Source organism: Equus caballus, chromosome 9 (assembly GCF_041296265.1).
Source record: "Equus caballus isolate H_3958 breed thoroughbred chromosome 9, TB-T2T, whole genome shotgun sequence".
Classification (NCBI taxonomy): domain Eukaryota; kingdom Metazoa; phylum Chordata; class Mammalia; order Perissodactyla; family Equidae; genus Equus; species Equus caballus.
In genome coordinates this window covers 67,549,354-67,570,704 of record NC_091692.1, presented here as the reverse complement: position 1 = coordinate 67,570,704, position 21,351 = coordinate 67,549,354, and the positions used below count along the sequence as shown (strand labels likewise).

The window sequence follows — 21,351 nt, the reverse complement described above, 5'->3', positions numbered from 1 at the left end:
TTGCCCTTAGTATTTTCTCTTTGTCATTGACTTTTGCTAGTTTCACTATTATATGTCTCGGGGCTGCTCTTCTTGCGTTAATAAAGTTTGGAGATCTACTGGCTTCTGTGACGTGAAGTTCCATCTCTCTTCCCAAGTTTGGAAAGTTCTCAGCTATTATTTCTTTGAACAGGCCTTCTGCCCTCTTTTCCTTCTCTTCTCCCTCTGGTATACCTATAATCCTTATGTTGCATCTCCTAATTGAGTCAGATAATTCTCGGAGAGTTTCTTCATTTCTTTTTAGTCTTAATTCTCTCTCCTCCTCTGCTGCAGCATTTCTATATTCCTATCCTCCAAATTGCTAATTCTGTCCTCCATATTATCGACCCTACTGTTCAGAGAGTCCAGATTTTTCTTAATCTCCTCCATTGTGTTCTTCATCTCCAGTATTTCTAATTGGTTCTTCTTTATAGTGTCAAGCTCTTTTGTGACATAGCTCCTGAACTCATTGAGTTGTCTATCTGAATTCTCTTTTAGGTCGTTGAGTTTCTTCATAATGGCAGTTTTGAAATCATCGTCATTTAGGTTATAGATTTCATTGTCTTTGGGATTGTTTTCTAGGTGCTTATCATTTTCCTTCTGTTCTGGAGATTTAATGTACTTTTTCATACTGCTTGATGGCATGGATTTGTGCCTCCTCATAGAGATAGAGTTTAGTTGCTGCTTCCACTTGTTGCATCTGGTGTGTGTGTGGGGGGGCAGCTGTTTAGACTGCCCCAACCAGGAACCCTGTCAGCTGTTACTGACTGGGCCTGGACCCCTCCTCGTAGTCACAGTGGTCCTATGGGGTCTCTCATCGGTTGTGGGGGCAATCACAAGGGGGCCTCAGGCTGCTGGTGCCTACTGCCACAGTCCACCTAGACGTGCTCCCTCCTTGTGGTCTGCAGCAGTGTTGTGGGCTTTCCCATCAGCCAGGAGCAGGATCACCTATAATCTCCGATTTGTCCCTAACAGAGCCCACTAGATCACACTTGTCCACTATAGGTCCCAGCAGAGCTATGGGTATCTTCTGCAGTCTGTCGTTAGCTCACCTGTGCTGCTTTTGCCCCAGGGCCTTCCCGCCTTGTGATTGCCAGTCGGGAACTCTCCACTAGTGCTGTGCAGAGGCTTTCACTGAGGCTGCTGTAAGAACCTGGAGATCTCCCCTGGGCTACGTAGCCATTTCACCGGAGCTCTACTCTGCCCCACTTCACTCTCATGGGATCTCTGGGAGCCTCTTGCCTCATCTGGGACACGGCCAGAGTCCGTGGGCCTGGCGGTGGCTTGTAAGCTGCTGCCTTGTGGGGAATTCTGCTCCAGGGAGCTTCCTGGTGTTCCAAATGCTGGGTGGGGCCTCCCTGCCAATGGCGAGCAGAGGCCCTCCCTGCTGGGGGGGTGTAGGACCCTGGAGCGACCCCCTGGGCTGCAGAGCCGGGTGTTGGAGCTCCACCCAGTCCCCAAGCATGTCCACGGGAAGTCCGGGCACTCCCTGCACCGACGCGTGTGAAGAAGACCATGAGCCCAGTGGCAGCTTGCGGCCTGGAGCCGCCCCAGGGGATCCTCCCCCTGGGAGCTTCCCTTTGTCCTGGATTCTGGGCGTGACATCCCTGCTAATGGTGAGCAGAGGCTTTCCCTGCCAGGGAGATGTGGGAACCCGGAGCCTTCCCCCGCACCACAGAGCCAGGCGCTGGAGCTCCAACCATGTCCCCAAGCACGTCTACGGGAAGTCCGAGCACCCCCTGCACCGAGCCGTGTGCTGGAGACCATGAGCTCAGTAGCAGCTTGCGATCTGGTGCCGTGCCGGGCCCACCAGGAGCTTCTGTTTGTTCTGGCTTCTGGGAGGGGCCTCCCTGCTAATGGCGAGTGGAGGCCTTCCCTGCCGGTGGGTGCGGGACCCTAGGGATTCCCCCCTGGGCTTAGGTGTGATCGCGGGGGAGCTTGGGTAGGGGTGTTGTCACCTGTTTCCACCGTCGCTCCACTGGTGAGTGCACACTCCTACCCTTGGTGTGTGGCGATGCTATGGGGAAGTCCGCTGGAAGAGAGCCCCCTCAGGAACTAGGCTGTCCGGGGGTCGGGGGTCAGAGAGTTTTCACCTATTTCTGCCTCCTCCCGGGGGGAAGTCCGTCCGCCTTCCAATGTGTAGTAGCACGAGACTTTTAGGAGTCTTGAGATGCTATCTGGATATCCTTTGTTAATCGGTGAATGTCCAATTAGTTGTAGATTCCACGAGGGAGAGACAAAGAAGACCTCTCACTCCGCCATCTTGAAAATTGGTCTTTTTAAACTGATTTGAGGACTTTTCAAGAACAAGGGTTAGAGATCAAGACTGTTAAATATTCTTTGTTTCACCATTGGTTATTTAGTGGGGTCATATTACATATTAAACATTTTTAGAAAACAATAATTATGTTTAATAATGCCTTATAGTTTAAAATATTTCAAATTACTTTATCTTATTTGCACAATTTCACCTGCACAAAAACTAAACACAGAATTAGTTGACTCTCCTAAGACTCCTCAAAAATTTCATAGCAAAGCTTGAGTCAAATATCTCCCTCCTCAATTCTGATTCCACTTCTGAACTTCCGAAAATAGTAGTAAGATAGTGGAGAGAATAGTGTGATGTACCCTCATGGGCTCTCACCTAGCTTCGACAATTATGGCTTATCTGTTTTCATCTATACTTTCCCATTCCTTCCACCCCAGTACCCTTTGCTGGATTAATTTAAAGCAAATCTCTAACAACCTATTGTGTTTTCCTTTATCAGCAATTTCCTTTTTTTCCCTTGATTTCAGGCATGAGTTGAGGTAACCCAGACTCACTGCCTCGGGAAATGAAGCATTCGGAGACTGATAGAGTAGATTATTAGATTTCGAACTTCAAAGTGGTCTTTAGAAACTCTCACCAGAGGCAAGATTTTTTAGTTTCAAAAGACAAAGTTTATGTAAAGGAATAGATCACAATGTAAAAGTCAGTTTTCCCATCCCAGGTTTCAAAAAAGAGAGTCAGTTAGAGAGGAGATGAGCAAGTGTAGATGCCCATGGAATCCCAAGAGTGGTGGCTGCATCCTGGCCTTGGGTGAGTCCTTGGGTGGAGAGATGTTGGAAAACTCCACATTTAGGGGTGTGGGGGCTGAAGAAGAAAGGATACCTGTGACATTATGTCCATCTAAACCCCAGGAGGCACTCTGTGACACCATGGTGTGTAAATAATGGAAAGGTTGTTTGATGTGTTGGGTCAGAAACATACAGAATTTATCTGGAGGGCTTAGGGGTTGTTGAGAGAGCTGGATGATCTGGAGGGACTACATGGTGGAGACAAAGAGGACAGAGAGAAATCTGAGTAGACAGAGAGCAGGGACCCAGTAGAGTTATGAACATCTCAGAAGGCACCAGCCAGGGAGAGATTTGGCAGCTGGTAGACCCTCACACTTGATGCTGTGGACTTTGAACCAACCTCAGGGGAAGGGGAGAGAACAGGCCCTCAGCTGACTGATACACTGAGTTGTTTCACATTCACTGTATTGCCACCAGGTGAAATGAGACATTAAGATAGGAATTACATTTACTTATGAGAAGTAGAGTACATTTTTGCCCCCTCTGAGTTTGTACCCACTCCACAGAGAAGAACTGTCAGAACTCAGACTTTCTTTCACCCTTTTATCTTTTTTTTTGAAGATTGGCACCTGAGCTAACATCTGTTGCCGATCTTCTCTTTTTTTCTTCTTCTTCTCCCCAAAGTTCCCCAGGACATAGTTGTATATTCTAGTTGTAGGTCCTTCTAGTTCTGCTATGTGGGATGCTGTCTCAGCATGGCCTGATGAACAGTGCTAAGTCCACACCCAGGATCTGAACTGGCAAAACCCTGGGCCGCCCAAGCAAAGCGAGTGAACTTGACCACTTGGCCACGGAGGCTCTCTTCCTCTCTTTCTTACAGTCACGCTCCACCTCTGGCTTGTGGTTTCCTCTTGTTTCATTATATTATCAGGCAGGCTCTGGGCGGGTGGTGGCTGCAGGAAGCCTCAGACATACATGTAACCAACTAGAAACTCAAGGGAAAAGAAAGAACCTCTTTGCCAACAGCTTCCTCAAAGCACCAGGGCTAACTCTCATGGAACTGTTTTGCACCATGTCCTTGAACCAATCACCGTGACCACTGAGATGGAGTATGCTCATATGGCTGACCTGAGTTACAGCCTACATTGAAGCTGGCGATGGGGTCAGTTGATCTCCATTTCCTAAGGGAAAATTGAGGGTGATGTTCCTAGGAAGGCAGCAAGATACTGGACAGGCTGAAGTAGCAGAGAGGTCCACCACAGAAATATTTCATAAATATTTGCTTAAATGAGTGAAACAAACAAAGCCTTCAAAATCTAAGACCAGACTTTTTGCAACTATACTACATTACCTCTATCTTTATTCCATATTTCATATACTAACATCCCTTACTGAACAAGAAGTTGGAACTTGGCCACCCTAAAATGGTGTTCACTCTGTAAGATGGTAAGTAAGCTGTCTAATCATGACACATTTTGTGTAAGACTTATAAATTTTTAATGGTACTTCCATGGTACCTAGCTTTCAAGATTTAAAATCTTATAAAAATTTAATAGTGAGTTCATAAGTAGCAAGAGAGTGGGGGAAGTGAGGTGAGAGACTGCGTTTTGAAGTAAGCAATCTGACTAGTTCCAAGTGACATGTGAATTTGAGGGAGAGTCATACATCCTGAAGAAATAAGTTTTATTTACTCATAAAGTTTCTGAGTTCTCCTCAGCCTTACCTCTTATGGTCAAGGGTCCACTGGGTCTTTGGGGCCATGAGTCAACTCTACTTATTCCCCAAGATAGACTATAAGCTCTATGAATGCAGGGCCTGTTCTTACCTGCACACTCTGACTGGCACAGCCTGGTCACATGGCAGAACCTCAATAAATACTTACTAAATGAGTGAATGAATGAATGAAGTATGAGCAGTGGCTTACATCAATAAAAGTAGTACAGACATACTCAATTTTGACTTTTATAGACTGTTATATAGACTCAATGTTATATAGAATATTATTTTTTAAGTTTTTTTTTTTATGCTCTATATGGATTGATATTAAAATTATATTGCACCCTGTATTTCTCCTCTCATGGCAGTTATCATACTTGTTAATAACAGCCAACATATAATGAATCTTACCATGTAGCAGGCTCTCTTGTAAGTACAGTTCACTTAATCTCTGCAACAATTCTAGGAGGTTCTGTTATTACGCACATTTTTTATTACACAGCTTGTTGCTTGTAGAGTGCCAGGATCTGATCCTGGCAATGGGGTTTCTAAGTGTGTATTCTAGCTTCCAGACTTACAGTGCCTTTTGTAAATACTTGTTTGACATCTGTTTCTCTCTTATGTAAGCTCTATGGTACTCTCTTATCCACCACACCTAGCACAGGGCTTTGCTCATCTTAATTTGTGTCAAATGAAAGAAGAAATTAATTAGCTAATTTCCTTAGCACACACTGATTGACAGGAAAGAAGAGTTAAAAAGTGTGTTAGATATCAGAGAGTTTACAGATTTCTTAGAGGATGTAGAGAGCATATAATACATTACATTTGAGAATAGCTAAATATTTAATGGAGATACATAGATGATAGATAGATAAATAGACAGATATTCAGCATTTATAGTCTGGTTTTAGTTAGACTTACTTCTTCTCAGGCTCGGATTTGAATACTTAAATCATCATATTTTAGGTCTGGGTTGGTATACATGTCACAATTAATCAAAATCTTGACACTTTTCTACACAAGAAAACTATTTTTACTTTAGTGGCTTTTTTGAATTACTTCTTGTAAGTGCACTTATAGACACAATGGAATGGAAGAAATCTTTCTAGACCTGAAATACTTAGGTCTATTATAATTGACATTTTATTCTGAATCACCAGCACTCTACACATTAAAAGAATGATGTAATAAGTTATGAGGAATATTGGTATCAAATTCTTTTAAATATTCATGTTTATAAGCCATCGTGTGCAACAGTCTTCAGCATTTCCTTAATTGCGTCAAGTATAAGTGAGAAATACAAAGATAAATCATAGAAAGGATTACAATAATAGTATATTTCATAACTCCCTTGAGATTTCATTTGTTCTTTAGAATTTTACTTGGCCAAACAGGTGTTTTTAGCTGTCATGTGTCCCTCTAGATACATATCTGTTTTATTTAATATTTGTTGTGGGGGCCAAAAGTGAATTATCTTTGGAGGTCCAAAACAAACTCTACACTTAATATGGATAAATCATCCAAACTGATGTTCGCTATTCACCAAATTAAATTGTGGGAAAAAAAAATGAAAAGAATCTGCAATTTCAAGGAATCTCCTCTGAAATTGCAGATGCTAGAATTGAGATATAACTATGTGATCTAATTTTCCCATAATTGCTAGCATTTTCTCCCCCATGGTGATAATCTCCTTTAACTTCATCCTAGTCAAATTTCATAACTTCTCAGTCCCATTGTCTTAAGTTGGATCTGTAGATCCAGGGCTTAAAAGGTATGGAAGAGGGTCTGGTCTCTCACCTTCCTCTCTCCCTTCTCCTTTTCTTTCTGAGTGCTTACTTTTCTAGTGCTGCACTGGGGATGAAATAGAGGACAAATGATATTCCCTTAGGCGACTGCTTGAGGAACAGTGGAGTCCCCTTCATTTGTTGGCAAAAAAAAAAAAAAAAAAAAAAGTCACATTAAGGGTTGTCCCTAAGGTGTGCAGGATCCTGGACAAATATATTTTGTGTGTGGCCCCTGTCTAACAAACAATTTGTTTAAAAATATACTATAAAATTCATGGACTCATATAAGGTATAGTGATTTATCAATGGAAATTTAATATAGTGGGTAGAGAAGAGGTATTTACACATTTGTTTAGTGTCCAGTCAGTGCAAGTAGACTCTCTTCATAGAGCCCACACCCCATCTCTCTCTGTTGAGGTCCAGGAACCATCTCTTTGTGCTCTTTATTGTCAAATGTGCTGTTCCCAGCTACCTTCATATCTCCCCCTGTGAGATAAAGGTACTGAGGCTGTTATTATTCACAATTCCCTAATACCATATACTTAATGCTGCTTGTGGCATTACTCATGAGGCTGCATTATTCTGTGAGCAGTGGCTTCCAGGAGTCTCTCAAGGTTGTTACTTTGCTTTGTTGATGATAACATAGGTAAGTCTTATCCAGCGTAAGCAGGAAAATGTGAACAACAATTTGTTTTCTGGCTATGTCAAATTTATCCTTCAAAATTTTACAGTGTAAACATAGGACAGTTCACCTTCCTTCAATGTTTTTTCTTGAACTCATCAGGACCACAATCAGTGCACTCCTAGAATGTGACATCTTCATTGTGGAAGTCACCCAGACACTGGTTTACCCATGTGGGCACTTTTGTCAGTTCTTTGGAGGGCCCTACAGGCCCTATAAAATTTCACGGTGCAGAAAGTCCAGCTGAGGCTTCCTCCTCACCTCAGCAATGACCAAAGGTGGGCCATCTCACACTCCTGTTATCAGGACCCTTCACCAAACAGGTAGCCCTCTATGGTCCAATAAGAATGCTTAGGATTCAGGCACCATTCCAAGTCTCTACTTCTTGACCCACGAAGAACTCTTTTTGATCCATTTGGGAAAGCCAAATAGTGGAAACTGAGTGACCCCTGGCACACTGCCTTTCTTAGGTCTGACACCTCTTTTTACTTTAGTATCAGGACACTTCAGAGCTCAGCAAATTTCAGAGAAGAAACCTGTTTCTAACTTGGTGGAAAGAAGATGCCTGTAGGTACTCCCCTTCTTATAGGAGGAGAACAGATTGAGGAGAGGAAATGGAGAAGGGAAGATTGCTTCACCCACAATGGTTTCTTAGAACAGAACTTCTTATCCACCTCCCCCTACAATCCCCTGAATAGACACGGAGTCATGAGATGCATGGTCCAGATCCAGCACTTTCTGCTTCAGCAGTCAGCTCCTTCAGGGACTGCCTCAGCTGGAGAGCTGCCCTTTTCAGGATCATATCCTTCTTGGGACAACTTGTGTCTACTCTGCCGACTAAAGGATGGAAGAACAAGACCTGGTCATTTCTGCCCCATGTGGGGCACTCTGGAGCGAGCACTGCTCCCTCTAGGGTGCCCTGTCAGGTTGGTTGAGGCTTTGCCTATCCCGCATCACAGTTCAACTTCTCCCTCTGCCTGAGCCTGCTTCCTCCTCCAGCCTTTCACAGGTTTTTTTCTAAGAAACATCTTGTTCCCCAAATCCCATCTGAGCATCTGCTTCCAGAGAATCCAGCTGGTGACCCCCCTCAACCCACTTTTATATGGACTGGGAAGCAGTGGAAGGGGAGGAGGAGATTTCAGAGACAGTTCCCTCCTCGTAAATGTTAGGCTCAGGTTTCCATAGGGACAGCATGGTGTTTGTTTCTTTCTCTTTCTCTCTTTCCTTCCTTCCTTCCCTCCTTTCCCTCCCTCTCTTCTTTTCTCCCTTCTCTCTCTCTCTCTCTCTTTCCAGGGTTGTAGCTCTGGTTGCTGATTCCTGGAGAGGAGGAAAGATGGCCTCACCATAACGTATCACCTTAGTTCCACAGGCATTAGTTTCTTTGTACCCCACCCAGTCTGAAAGCATTTGGAGGGCAGAACTTGTCTTAATTTTTTTTGTGTGTGTGTCTTTCCCAGAACTTAATACAGTTCTGAGCACAGAATTAGTGCTTAACATATGTAGTTTTTTTCTCTTCTCTTCCTCTTTCTCCTTCTTCTTTTGGAAACTGTCCAAACTTATCTAGTTCTCCAATTGCTCTGGGGCTGTACCTATTACTCTCTCCATGGCCACTAGTACAGCCCTGGAGTAGCTGCACCTTCTCTTGCAAGGGCTGCTGCTCCACAATCTTAAGAGATAATCTTGCTTCCTCTCTTGTGCCTCCTCAGGCTGACCTCCAGAGAACAACCCAGAGGCTCTCTAAAGAGTAAGTCAAATCACCTAATTTCGGTGGCTTTCCACTAGGTCTATAGTGACATTCAGACTCTTTACTGTGGTCTAGACAGCCCTACCTGATGTGACCACTGCTTCCTTAGCTTGCTCCACTCTCCCTCTTGTTTGCATGCTCTAGACATGTTGGCCTCCTTTGTCCCTTAAACGCATGAGTCCTGCTCCAAGCTTAGGAAATTTGTCCTTGCTTTTTCTTCTTCTTGGAAGGCTCTTTCCTGGTACCTGTCTGTGTGACTCTTCATACCTTATCCAGACCTCAATTCAAATGTCACTCCTCAGAAAGGCCTTCACTGCCATCCTAACTAAAGCAGCCATGAGGAACCTCTCTCTTACCCTAGCCTATTTTATCATCTGCATGTACTTGCCATTAGCTAAAGTTAATTGACTATTTCTTTTGTATTTTTCTGACTCTTCTCTCTTGAATGTAGGATCCCTGAGTGCAGGGGCTTGGTCATGTTTCCTGCTCTGTCCCTAGTGGACAGAATAGGTCTTGGCATAAAGCAGCTGTTCAAGAAGCATTTGTTCATGACTGAACTATGATGTCTAAATGTCTCATTCATTCTGTAACTATGTTTCCTTTATTGTTCCTAATGTCCTTTTGTGCTTGGATTTTTTCTCTCTCCTTTTTTTTCTTCTTGACTACACTTGCCAATCCACTATCTATTTATTACTTTTTTCAGGAAACTAACTTCTGGTTTTATTGCTCAGGAGTCATGTCTATGTTTTCTAATTTTTTAAATTTCAATATTCTGTTGCTCAGTTTTATTTTGATGTCATCAGCATTGACCTCACTCCAGGGCTTTCACTCACCATGGCACATAATTCTGGGTCTCCTGCTGACTCTCCATTAACCACCTGGGATAGACAAAGCACACCTGAATGCATGGATGAAATGTCAACAGAAGGCACTTGGTTAGATACTAGTTGGGATGTATCTCCTGATCTGCCCTCTCAGTGAACTCTTTTTGCCAGTGAAGAGCTTTCTAATTCATTGCTTTTAGACTACTGCACTAAACAATGAACCCAACTACTGGACCAAAGTACTTGGCTGTTAGTCTAGTGAGGATTTAAGGATAAATTTGTTCCTCAGGTACCTGTGAAGTTGGGTGGCCGAAGATCTACATCAAGAACAAGAGCAGAGGTGCATTCCAGCCTCTTCCACATCCCTCCAGCCTTCTGTGTTGGTATCTCTTTTGTTCAATCCTCTGAAAAGGAGTGAGATCAAGCTCCCACCTTTTATAAGCTCTTGACCTTAGGCTGTTTTTGAAACCTAGAATAGGAGAGTGGACTAACTGAGATACCAGAAGAACATGTTGGTAGACACTCTCTGATGGCATGATCTCCCATTTTGTTTCCTAGTGTTGAGAACTAAATTAAGAAGGACACAGGGTAAAAGCAGACTATGAAGTATTTATTTGGAGATGGTCAAGGACATTTAGAATATGGCAGCCTGCTATGTCATCTCAGAGTAGGAATGATTAATGCAGTGCTTTTCTCACCACCCAAAGAACATGAAGTGCACATTTATTAAAGAAAAAACTTGAATGATTTTATTTGAATATGGACTGGGTAAAAAAGTTGGAAAATCTATCTTTCTCTTTGTGTTCTTTGTGCTAAAATTAATTCCTAGCTTAACATCTGGTTTTCTAAATCTTTCTTTATTGGTCACAAAGATAATTAGAAATCTATTTTCTGGCAGCAGATTCCAAAATAGAAGATAAGGACAATAAGGACTTAATGAGTAAAACACACATTTTTATATCCAAATAGCTTACTGAAGACAGTAAAAGCCAAACTCATTGTTTTCATTTCGTCTTAAAACTGTAAAGACCACACATATAGACCACAAGTCCTTTGTTTTAATTTTGGTTTTCTTCAATTTGTAAATGATTCACACTATGGGGAAATATAACCAGCTTTAAAAACTATAAAATATATTTATTTATATATATATATGCACACATATTTGTATATATGCTTATATTTACGTACACACACTTATACATATATATCTCATATATATTTAATATTATATATTTCTTGAATATATATGGCCAAGTTATATGAAGCATGACCAAGTCATCAGAGCAAGAATGCTGTCATTTAAAGTAGACTCCTCTGCATGTTTTGCTTTTTCAGAAAGTTGGAAATCAATCCTCAGAATTGAATTTTATCATGCAACTTCTATGTAACTCTAGCCTATAGTTTATTTCATAGAGAAAAGGAATAATTCAACATTGTTATTCTCAACCATGAGCTTATCTCATGGGAAGTGGAGAAATATTTGACCTTGAACTTTCCAAAGCCATGGTAAATTTATTCCTGTCAAATTTGGCCTGGTCACAGCATTTGATGCTCTTTAACTAGTCTGTCATGTAATATTCTCTCTACTCTTTCCACCCACAAGACCCTTTTAGTTTGCTTACTTTGTCACTGAATTCATCAGAGTAAGGTGCTTTTAATGCAGGTAATTAATATAAAAAGATTTGGGAGTGTAAAATATCTCAATATATATTTAAATTGAGAAGAGCTTTTCTCTCCTGCTCCATGCAGTTTCTGAGACATTCGTGTTTCTGGTATTTCATGGCTTAAGTCAATGGAAACAGGGTAGAGAAGAATGTGTGTCTGTGCGGGGTAGCGAGAAAAGGTTGTTTCAGCCTGACAGGGGAGTGGAGAGGCAGCCAGGAGTGGGGAACTGGGGAGGACTGGGATTAAGCCTGGAAAAACAAAACGTAGCCAGCTCATAGAGATATTTGAATTCCAGGTTAAGGATTAGATTTTATCATGTTAAATACAGTTGATCCTTATTACTCATGGATTTTGCTTTTGAGAATTGCCTCCTAGCTAAAATTTATTTGTAACCCCAAAATCAATACTCACAGTGCTTTCACAGTCATAATGGGACACGCACAGAGGGGGGAAAAATTTGAGTCACCTGATGCGCATGTTCCCAGCTGAGGCTGAACCAGGCAAAACTCTTTGCCTTTGTTTCAGCTTTCATACTGTAAACTAGGGTCTTTCTCATGGAGATTTATACCATGTTTTTCACATTTTTGTACTATTTGTCTAAAATGGCCCCAAGAGTAGGGCTGAAGTGCTATCTAGTGTTCCTACAGGCAGGAAAGGTGTGATGTGCGTTATGGAGACAATACGTGTTAGATAGTGTTAAGTAAGCTATATTCTGCCATCAGTTGCAGTGGTGCTGACCATGTGTTCAATGTTAACGACTCAACTATATATGAATATATATATTAAATAAGATGTTTTTAAACAGAATCACACATACAGCTAGGTTGTGTATTGATAGGTTGCTGAAAATGTGACCAGAGGCTCAAAGGAACCTGACTCTACACATCACCTAGGAGGAATGGTTTGGTACTCACTAATTCATTGTTCCTGGTGACTTCATAGAACATAATTACTGTGACTGATGAAAATTGCCTATAACTTCTCTTTTCCTCAAATGCAATAGGAAGTCACTGAAAGGTTTAAAGCAGAAGACATGCTATATGGCATGCATGTGCATGTTTGTGCCCATTTTGATGACATGAAGCAAGAGATATCTGCCTACATGTTTTGAACAACATTTAGATTTGGAGCCACTCCTTAAAGTTCTGTTATGTAGAGTATTGCAATTTGTGGTGGATCCAGTGTTCTTTCTAACTGTAGTGCATGTGTGCATGTTCATGTGCGCACACACACACATATACACACACAGAGTGCTGCCTACCCTTAAACCTGGACTAAATATGGGACCCTACCACAGGCTCTATGCTTTAGAGGTCCCCACCCTGGACCTACTCCAGCTGTTCCCCTCATTATAGACTTTGTCCAGTGTGTCAGACAAACCGGGTGTACCCACATGAAGCCCATGCAATTGCCCATCTACCTCGACCTACAGCACCTAGATTTCCAAAATGGACCCAAGCCCACTTCCTCTTCCTTTCGTCTATCCACCTAGGTGCTGGCAGTGCTGATGGTGAGTGCACCCCAGGCCTGAGGGGTACCATGGGTGGTGTGGAGAAAGGTTCCATGTGAGATCTGTATGTATAATGCTCAAGGGCCCCTGCAGTGAGAGACAGCTGACCTTGGGAAGCAAAGGGAATGGTCATAGACTGGGGCCAGAAGCCAGCGAATGTCTCTCCTCAGCCTGATGTATTCTATAGAGGAAACTGGAGGAGCCCTAAAATTCTAAATTTATATCTGGACCTCTAAGTAGTTACAGAGATTTATGTTTCATAGTAGGTGGGTACAAAATATTTTATTTAGTCATTTATTAGCTTGGTTTATAATAAATATTTACAAATATGCTATGGGGAGCTTCATTTGTACTCTCACCTTGGTCCCGAAATGGGCCAGACTGTGTACATGCACACACACACATACACGCGCACATATCTGCCCTGATTCAACTAGATATAGCAGCTCCTATAGCTGCATCATTATCTAATTCAACTAATATTTTTGAGCACCCTTTGTGTGCCAGGCATGGTTTTAAGCACTGAAGATTGAATAGTGCTCTAGTGCAGTAGTTCTCAATCCTGCATGCACATAAAATTTTTGAGAAGGACATTAGAAACCCTGATCCTGGGCTATACTCCCAAACCAGCTACCTGGGGATGAAACCAAGGCATCAAATATTTTTTAAAGTTTCCTGAACAATTGTAATATATGATAAAGATTGAGAGCCGCTGTTCTAGTGGAATAAAATCTACTTAAATGCTGCTTATTCTGTGTCAGGCATGGTTTGAAGCACTCTACATGTAGTGTCCCTTTTAATTTCCACAATAAACTTCTGAACTAGGCACAATTATATCCCTACTTGACAGATGAAGAAACTCACACACTGAGAGGTTGAGTAGATTGTCCAGGGTCATGCAGCTAATAAGTATCAGGATGGTACCAGGGCAGTGAGGATTCAGAGTTCCTGCTCTAAACTGTTACTTCACATTACTTCTGGCCTCAGTTGTTTGGTCCAGGTGAGGCCCCCTGACTCAAGCCAGTCAATAATCTTCCCTAAGAATTTTAAATAGAAGGAGTGGTGGGGATGGGAAACAAGGAAGCTGTGAGGGGGCATAATGCTTTCTTGTGAAGGAGACTATCTACACTAGAGATGAAGCTGTTATGAATTGAGAAGCACAGCTGAAGAACACTGGACGCACCCCAAACCCTTATTTTAGCTATTTTTAAGGCCCAGCCAGATCCCTGCTCTTTCTGTGATTTGGCTATATGCACTTCATTTGAATTCCGTTAACCATCAAATTCCCATTTGGTCTACGCTAGTTCAAGTTGGGAGTCATTTGTGAATAAAAGTGTTGACTAATCCTTAGTCCATTGGCTATATTCTCTAAATACCACATTTAGTTCACTCAAGTAGCAATGTGGAATGAGTTTATCATGAAGACTACATCCATGCCTCCATCATGATTTTAGATATTTCTCAATTTGTGATGTTGAGACAGTTGCCTAAACTTGCAACACAAGCATGAGAGTCTTCAGGAGCAGCTGATTCCTCCTGCAGAATTGAAGTCTCTCAAGAATGACTGCTGGTGCTCATGGTCAATTGGTCTTCTAGAATGCCATCCTGTCAGTAAATATTTTAGCCCTCACTGAATCTAGTATCATGAGAAATCTTTTTACAGCCAAGATTTTGACTCCATAAATGGTCAAGAAAATATACAACATGCTTCTGGGCAGGATCCTTTGTTTCTTTGTTTTTATTTAAATGAAAACTTCCTAGTATATTAATTCCAGACTATGAACTGATTGATATCAAGTCAATCCTTGAGCATTAAGGTGATTACGTGCAGCAAGGAGTCTCCTGAATTTTCAGACTGTAGAATGTATTAATTTGTTCCCTGGTGGCATTTAAGAATGGCTTTACACTGCTTACTGTTGTCCAACTTAAAAAAAAAAAAAACAGATTACATTAACTCTGGATGATGCTGTTTTAGATAAACAGTAAAACGGGCAAGAGATGAGCAAGCCTTCAGTATTCAGTATTTAGCAGTTGAAATATACTCTGGGATTACTTTATCTTCTGTCACTGCATGAATAACTACGGAAGCCCAGAAGACTCTATTACAAACATTGAAGCGCTGCACCACAACATTATAAAATCTCCCTGCAGTTAGCAGCATTCTAGCTACAACCTATTGACTTCTGGTATTGTATAATATCTACTTCATCACCTCTTTTCTTTTTCTATAGACCTCTCCCCCAGTATAGTAAAATTTGATTTGCGTTTAAAGCATTGTCAGTATTCTATTATTACGTTTTTGTGATTCCTGAAGGGGCTTATCCTTGAACCCTACAGATCTGTACAGGCTGCAATGAGTTAAAGCATGAGTTTTGTCCCTCCAGCTCAGCACACTATGAATCCCTTCCCACCAGCAGGTGGCAGCAGAAATAAAGAAGTTAAACATCAATTTGGGATGATCCAGAGAAATGATGCCCTTTATCTAAATCTTCTTTTAGTTTCCCAAACTCGTATTTTTCTCTTTGCACTCCATTCTCCCTGATTTTGCAAATATGACAAAATAATTTATTGATGTAGCAATACGAGTTTTAATTTGACCGCTGAGGAAAAATCAGAAAGGATGGAAACCAAGTTTTATTTATTCTCTGCATTGTTTTTCCTGCCTTGGTGTTTCTCTGCCTCTAGGAGGTCCCTTGGCAAGCCTTCCAGCAGAAGTTGTTTTAAGACAATCCATCCTGGTAATGAAAGCCCAAACTCATTAATGTTATTATGGTGGGTGACCCAGAAGGGGTAGAAGAAAGGTGATTAGAAGGTTAGAGAGTGGTGATTCCCCAGGACTGGGTGGGAGGAGGGCTGCAGGTTCTGGGAGTGGTAGGGACCTGCAGTCTCCTCCCCATAGTGTGGCTGGGTGAAGGCAGAACATGTGGACTTGGGTGTTGGACAGGTGTCAAGGCAATTAAGGAGGATGGGTAACTGGAGATGCCATTTCCAATATTTTGTTCTGCACAAGTTTGCTGAGATCTTCACCCTAACCTAGCGTAGGGGAAGCCTCAGAATGATAATGACTGAAACTGAATGTCTTGATAACTCAGTGTGATGTGGGCTCAGGCTCAGATTTATCTAGATTCAGAGAAAATAAAGTTAAGTGACATTATTTTATACCCTCAAGTTTGTAGTTCTATCCTTTGCACAATCTTGGACTTTTATTCTACAGAAACACTTTGTCCCATAATGGGTAGGGTGCACTTTGTCCTAGCAACTTCCTCTTTCGAGGAAAAATAGAGATATTTTTCATTCCCCCCTTCATACAACATGAGCTCGCTTCCCTGGAGTGGCCACTACATAATAGGTAGCCCTACCAGCCACTGAGTGCCCTTGGGGCCATTAGTCCTTCTATTTTAATTCTTGTCACTAGTGAACAGGGGAGACAAATTTTCCTGGCTTACAAGATATTGTTTATACCTAACCTGTCCTCACCCACAATCTCAGTTGACGGGCCAAGAAACTCAGGATATAAGGATTACAGTTTTCCACCCAAGAGCTTTAAAAATTAAACCTATATTAACTATCTAAACTTAACTCACACAATTCCCCCTCCCCCAAATTTTTAAGACTCGTCATCTCAGTGATATCCCTTGAAATCTTAAAAAAGCAGCGCATCAGTTTCCAATAAAAAATTTCCATAATTCTGTATTTGGTTGCTATCAGTAAGTGTAGAGAAGCTGAAGCATAAAATGATAAAATGATATACAAAGCATTAATTACAAAACTCCACTCTACAGCCCTTGTGACAGCCCCTGCATTCAGAAAACCACGTATTTCACTAAATCATAAGAAGAGAAGACTGTCACTGAAGATGCAACCCGCTGAATTCCTTGTTTGTGGTCATCTCTGAGTATGATCCTTTTATTATCATTATTGAAAACCCGTTAGACCAGGTAACTAGTACAAATGAAAAATCAAGATACGTATCAGCAAGGATTAAAGTTAAATAAAGGAAATCTCTTTTGGTTGTATAGAGATATAGAAAATAAGGACCACACAAACCTTATATAAAATCTGAAAACCTATAAAAATCCCATGGCAAACGTTTTTGGTAAAACCTTAAGACAAGGACTATACTTAGATCAGCACTCTGAAATTTAGCCAGTAGGGGGCAGTCAAAGAGTGGTTCATAGAATTCAACTCACGCAGGCTCTTTCCACAGTTCTTGAAGAATTCCTTCTAGTAAGCTTCTGTAACTCTAGAAAGTCCTATGCATTTATTGTATCATTTCTGGGTTCTGGATTCATGTTACAGTTATAACAATTTTCTCCTTACAAAGTGTTGATTTCCTTTAAATTATTCAGGATCTGAAATTTGTGAAGTATTGTTAACTAGACCATCTTTAATTTAATGTGACCTAAACGTCTTTTAAAAAACTCACTACAAAACAGAGAATGAAAATTTTCTCTGTATCTGTGAAAAATCTGAATATAATTCAGAAATGTTGAATGAAGGATTTATCTAGTGTGAGCGAGCATAAATAGGTGGAGTTGGCAGATAAGGAAAGATAAGTAAAACTTCTAATATTTAGAGTCAAATCAGAAAAGTCAAACTCTTGGTTTTAATTTCCTAGTTACTCAAACTACCAAATCCCCCTGAGAAACAGTGGGATGGAAATGCCCTCTGGGGAGAATTTCTAGTACTTTCAGAAGAAAATTGTACAGAAATAGGCATGTTTGCGGCACTTGAGTCACTCACTCGTAAGTCACATCCAGTCTGCCCCTGGGAATTGTGAATCAGTTAAGTATCAGAATCAAGAACTTCCAATGAAGATGACATGAACTTTAGTTTTAAAAATGGGTGAACATTCAAGACTGACATTTTAATTTTTTTTAAAAAAAATTGTTTTCATATGCTAGTTGCGACAGAAATCACGCAACACAGATTCAATTCAATCCAGCAAACAACTTATAGCCACTGTGTGCCAGCCCCTGTGCCCATCACTGATGGAAGAAGGGAACAGAATATGACCAGAATAAACAACCACCATTGTGGAAGTCGTTGTGGGGGACACTTCTTGCAGGGGATGCACCCTGATGGGATGGGGTGCTCTTGATCACTTTCTACGCCAGTGGTTCTCAAAGTGTGGCATGCTCCCCCTCCCCTCAAGCTAGCAGCATCAGCATCATCTGGGCACTTGTCAGAAGTGCAAATCAATAATGCTGTACGTGGAGCCCAGCGAACTGTTTTAACAAGTTCGCCAGCTGATTCTGCTGGGCGATCAAGTTTCACACTCAATCACTGCCCCAGCACAGGTAGATTAATCTACCTGAAACATTGGAAGAAAGAATGGGGCGTGCTTCACTCAGCTGCTCCCTTCCTCCTGCGAGTGAGCTGCACCAGGGAGCAGGACTTCTCATCTCCTTCTCTGACATGGGCTCTCCCTGCCCACCTGGGGATTTTGATTCTAGAATTCGTATTGCTTCTGCCTGCAGATACATGCCGCACCTTCCTAAGCTAGCCTCTTACTTATAAAGCTGATGTTAGGGATTTTATCAACCCTATTCCCTGCCTTTTCAGATTCCAGGCAGGGAAGAGGGATTACGTTTAGTGGACCCCCTTGAAAACCCTAATGAAGTAGGTGATCTAGCTGAGGAGATAGATTTAAACGAAGTTTAAGTTTAAAACAGTGTAAATCTCACAGTCTTAATATAATTACTATCTCTAAAGAACTCATCTCTTTGCAATATAAAAAGTTGTCTTTTTTTGTTTCTTTCAGCATTTTTTCCATTATTAACTTTTATTTTTGAGGAAGATTAGCCCTGAGCTAACATCTGCTACCAATCCTCCACTTTTTGCTGAGGAAGACTGGCCCTGAGCTAACATCTGTGCCCATCTTCCTCTACTTTATATGTGAGACGCCTGCCACAGCATGGCTTGCCAAGCAGTGCCATGTCTGCACCAGGGATCCGGGCCTCTGAACCCCAGGCCACCAAAGTGGAACCTGAGAACTTAAGCAGTGCACCACCGGCCAGCCCCCATATTAACTTTTTTTGGTCTCAGAAATAGCAACCTGATCCTTATAGCAAAATTAGACATTTTATAATGAGAAAAAACAAGCTGCTCACACAACTTCTTACTTTAAAAAGTGTATCTTGTGGAATATTTTAAGAAAACTTGAAGGATGGATCCATTTAAGGCTCATTTAAATATATTGGAAATTGATGACTCAGAGTGTTTTGGGTGACTTCTTTTGTAATCTTTGCATTATAAAGGAAGGACAGGCTTTACCTGTGGTTGAAAATTAAAATTCCTGCCCCGATTCTCTTTGCTAGTCTCAGTCCTGCCCATTCCTTACCGCCTGGTGTGAATTTCTTTTCCTTGCCTGTCTTACTCACCAGAGACCATTTCCTTCTCTGAAGCCCGTAGAACTCACGGCCTGGTCTTCTTGCCTGACACTTCCCCCGTCCTGTGCTCCTTCGTTAGCCATGTCCTGTTTTCTCAGATTTATTATGAATAGGCAGCATATTACTCTCCTTCATATTCTCAGCACTGTAGTAGAAGATACATACATGTATGTTGAATATAACGTTCATTTCTTATGCATCTTTAACACTTTATTTCTGAGTATTCAAGAAATGACTCAAATTTTACTTATAAAACTTTTATATAATTTAGTTGTGTACTTTTAATTGATTCATTGATTTAACTTTAGAATCTGTCATTTTAAGGAAGTCTCATGGAAACAAAGTAAATTGGTGATAGCCGAGGGCTGGGGGAGTTGGTAAAATGGAGAGTGATGGCTGATGATACAAGTTTCTTTTGGGGGTGATGAAAATGTTCTAAAATTGATTGTGGTAGTAGTTGCACAATTGTGTGAATCTACTAAAAATGACTGAATTGTACACTTTACATGAGTGAGTTATAGGGTGTGTGAAATATATCTCAACAAAGCTGTTATTAAAAACAATCTCATATGATAAAGACTAGAATCATATAGATGCAAGAAATTTCAGTATTTTGACTCAGGTACCAGTAGATTTGTCTCCATGACCTATAACATAGAATATAAAGGCAAGCTTGAAGTCATGAAAATCTTTATGAAAAACTCATAATCTTTTTCTCCTTGATTTCCCTTTTTCCAGATGTATACGAAGTGTGCTAAATCTTGCTCAATTTCTGGGAAGATTTTATTTCTAAGTTCCAAACTATTTTCATATCCAGGAAAGGGAGTTCTTCAAAAATTGATTTATCGCTTTAGGTGGGAGGCTTGGTGACAAGTTTTAAAACCTGCTAAAGAAATGGAGGCAGCGCCCCCAGCTGTCCGGCACATCTGACTCTTGATTCAACAGAGTTTGGATGGAACAGACCCGGAACTCCCCTTCTTCCAGCCTCCCATCACCCTCCAACCTCCTTTCCAGCGGCATTCTCTGGGGTCATCTTGGCCTCGCCTGCCTCCGGGACCAGCCAACACTGTTTTTTGTTGTTAGCTCCTTATTGCTGAGCAACTGTGAGCTCCTAGATTACTACACAATTATTCCACCGAGGTGGAGGCCGCGGTCAACTGCCCGGTCAATCTGCATCTGTGAGCCTCCTCCACCTCCCTCTCTCTGGGCTCATCTCATCTCCACCTCAAAGATGTGGCTCTGGAGGGTGTGGGCCACCTCTTCCACCAGTTGGCCAAGGAGAAGCACGAGGGCACTGAGTGTCTCTTGCAGATGCAAAACCAGCGCTGGGGCCGCGACCTCTTCCAGTATGTACAGAAACTCTCCCAAGATGAGTGTGGTAAAACCCAGAACTCCATGGAAGCTGCCATTGGGCTGGAGAAGAACCTGAATCAGGCCCTTTGAGATCTTCATGCCCTGGGTTCTGCCAGCACATACTCCATCTTTGTGACTTCTGGGAGAGCCACTTTCCAGATGAGGAGGTGAAACTCATCAAGAAGATGGGTGATCACCTGACTAACCTCCCTGGCGGGCCGGCCCTCAGGTCGGGCTGGGCAAGTGTCTCTTCAAAAGGCTCACCCTCAAGCACCACTGGGAGCTTCCGGAGCCCAGCAGCCTTGGAGGGGCCCCTCTGTCATCCCCGAGGTGTAAGGGCTTCTGCCTGAGCCTCTCCCTGAAGCCACTAGACAGCTTTTTAACCACCCTGGAGCCCTCTCCCAAGCAGTGCACCAGATGGAAACAAAGATTTTTGCAGAACAATAAAAGAAAAGAAAGAACTGGAGAATTTGCATAGTGCATTACTAGCAACCACAAGGGTCTACTCTGTGTTAAAAATGGTTAACACTTGTCGTTCATTATCCTTGTTTTACAGGTGAGGAAACTGAGGCATGGAGACTTTAAGCCCAAGGTCACTCTGCC

General features: G+C 41.9%; 1 pseudogene; it reads left to right on the top strand.

Annotated features, from left to right (window-relative positions):
- The first annotated feature begins 1,783 nt into the window (after positions 1-1,783).
- LOC100063672 (ferritin light chain pseudogene) lies at positions 1,784-21,226 on the top strand (annotated as a pseudogene).
- Positions 21,227-21,351: the final 125 nt, after the last annotated feature.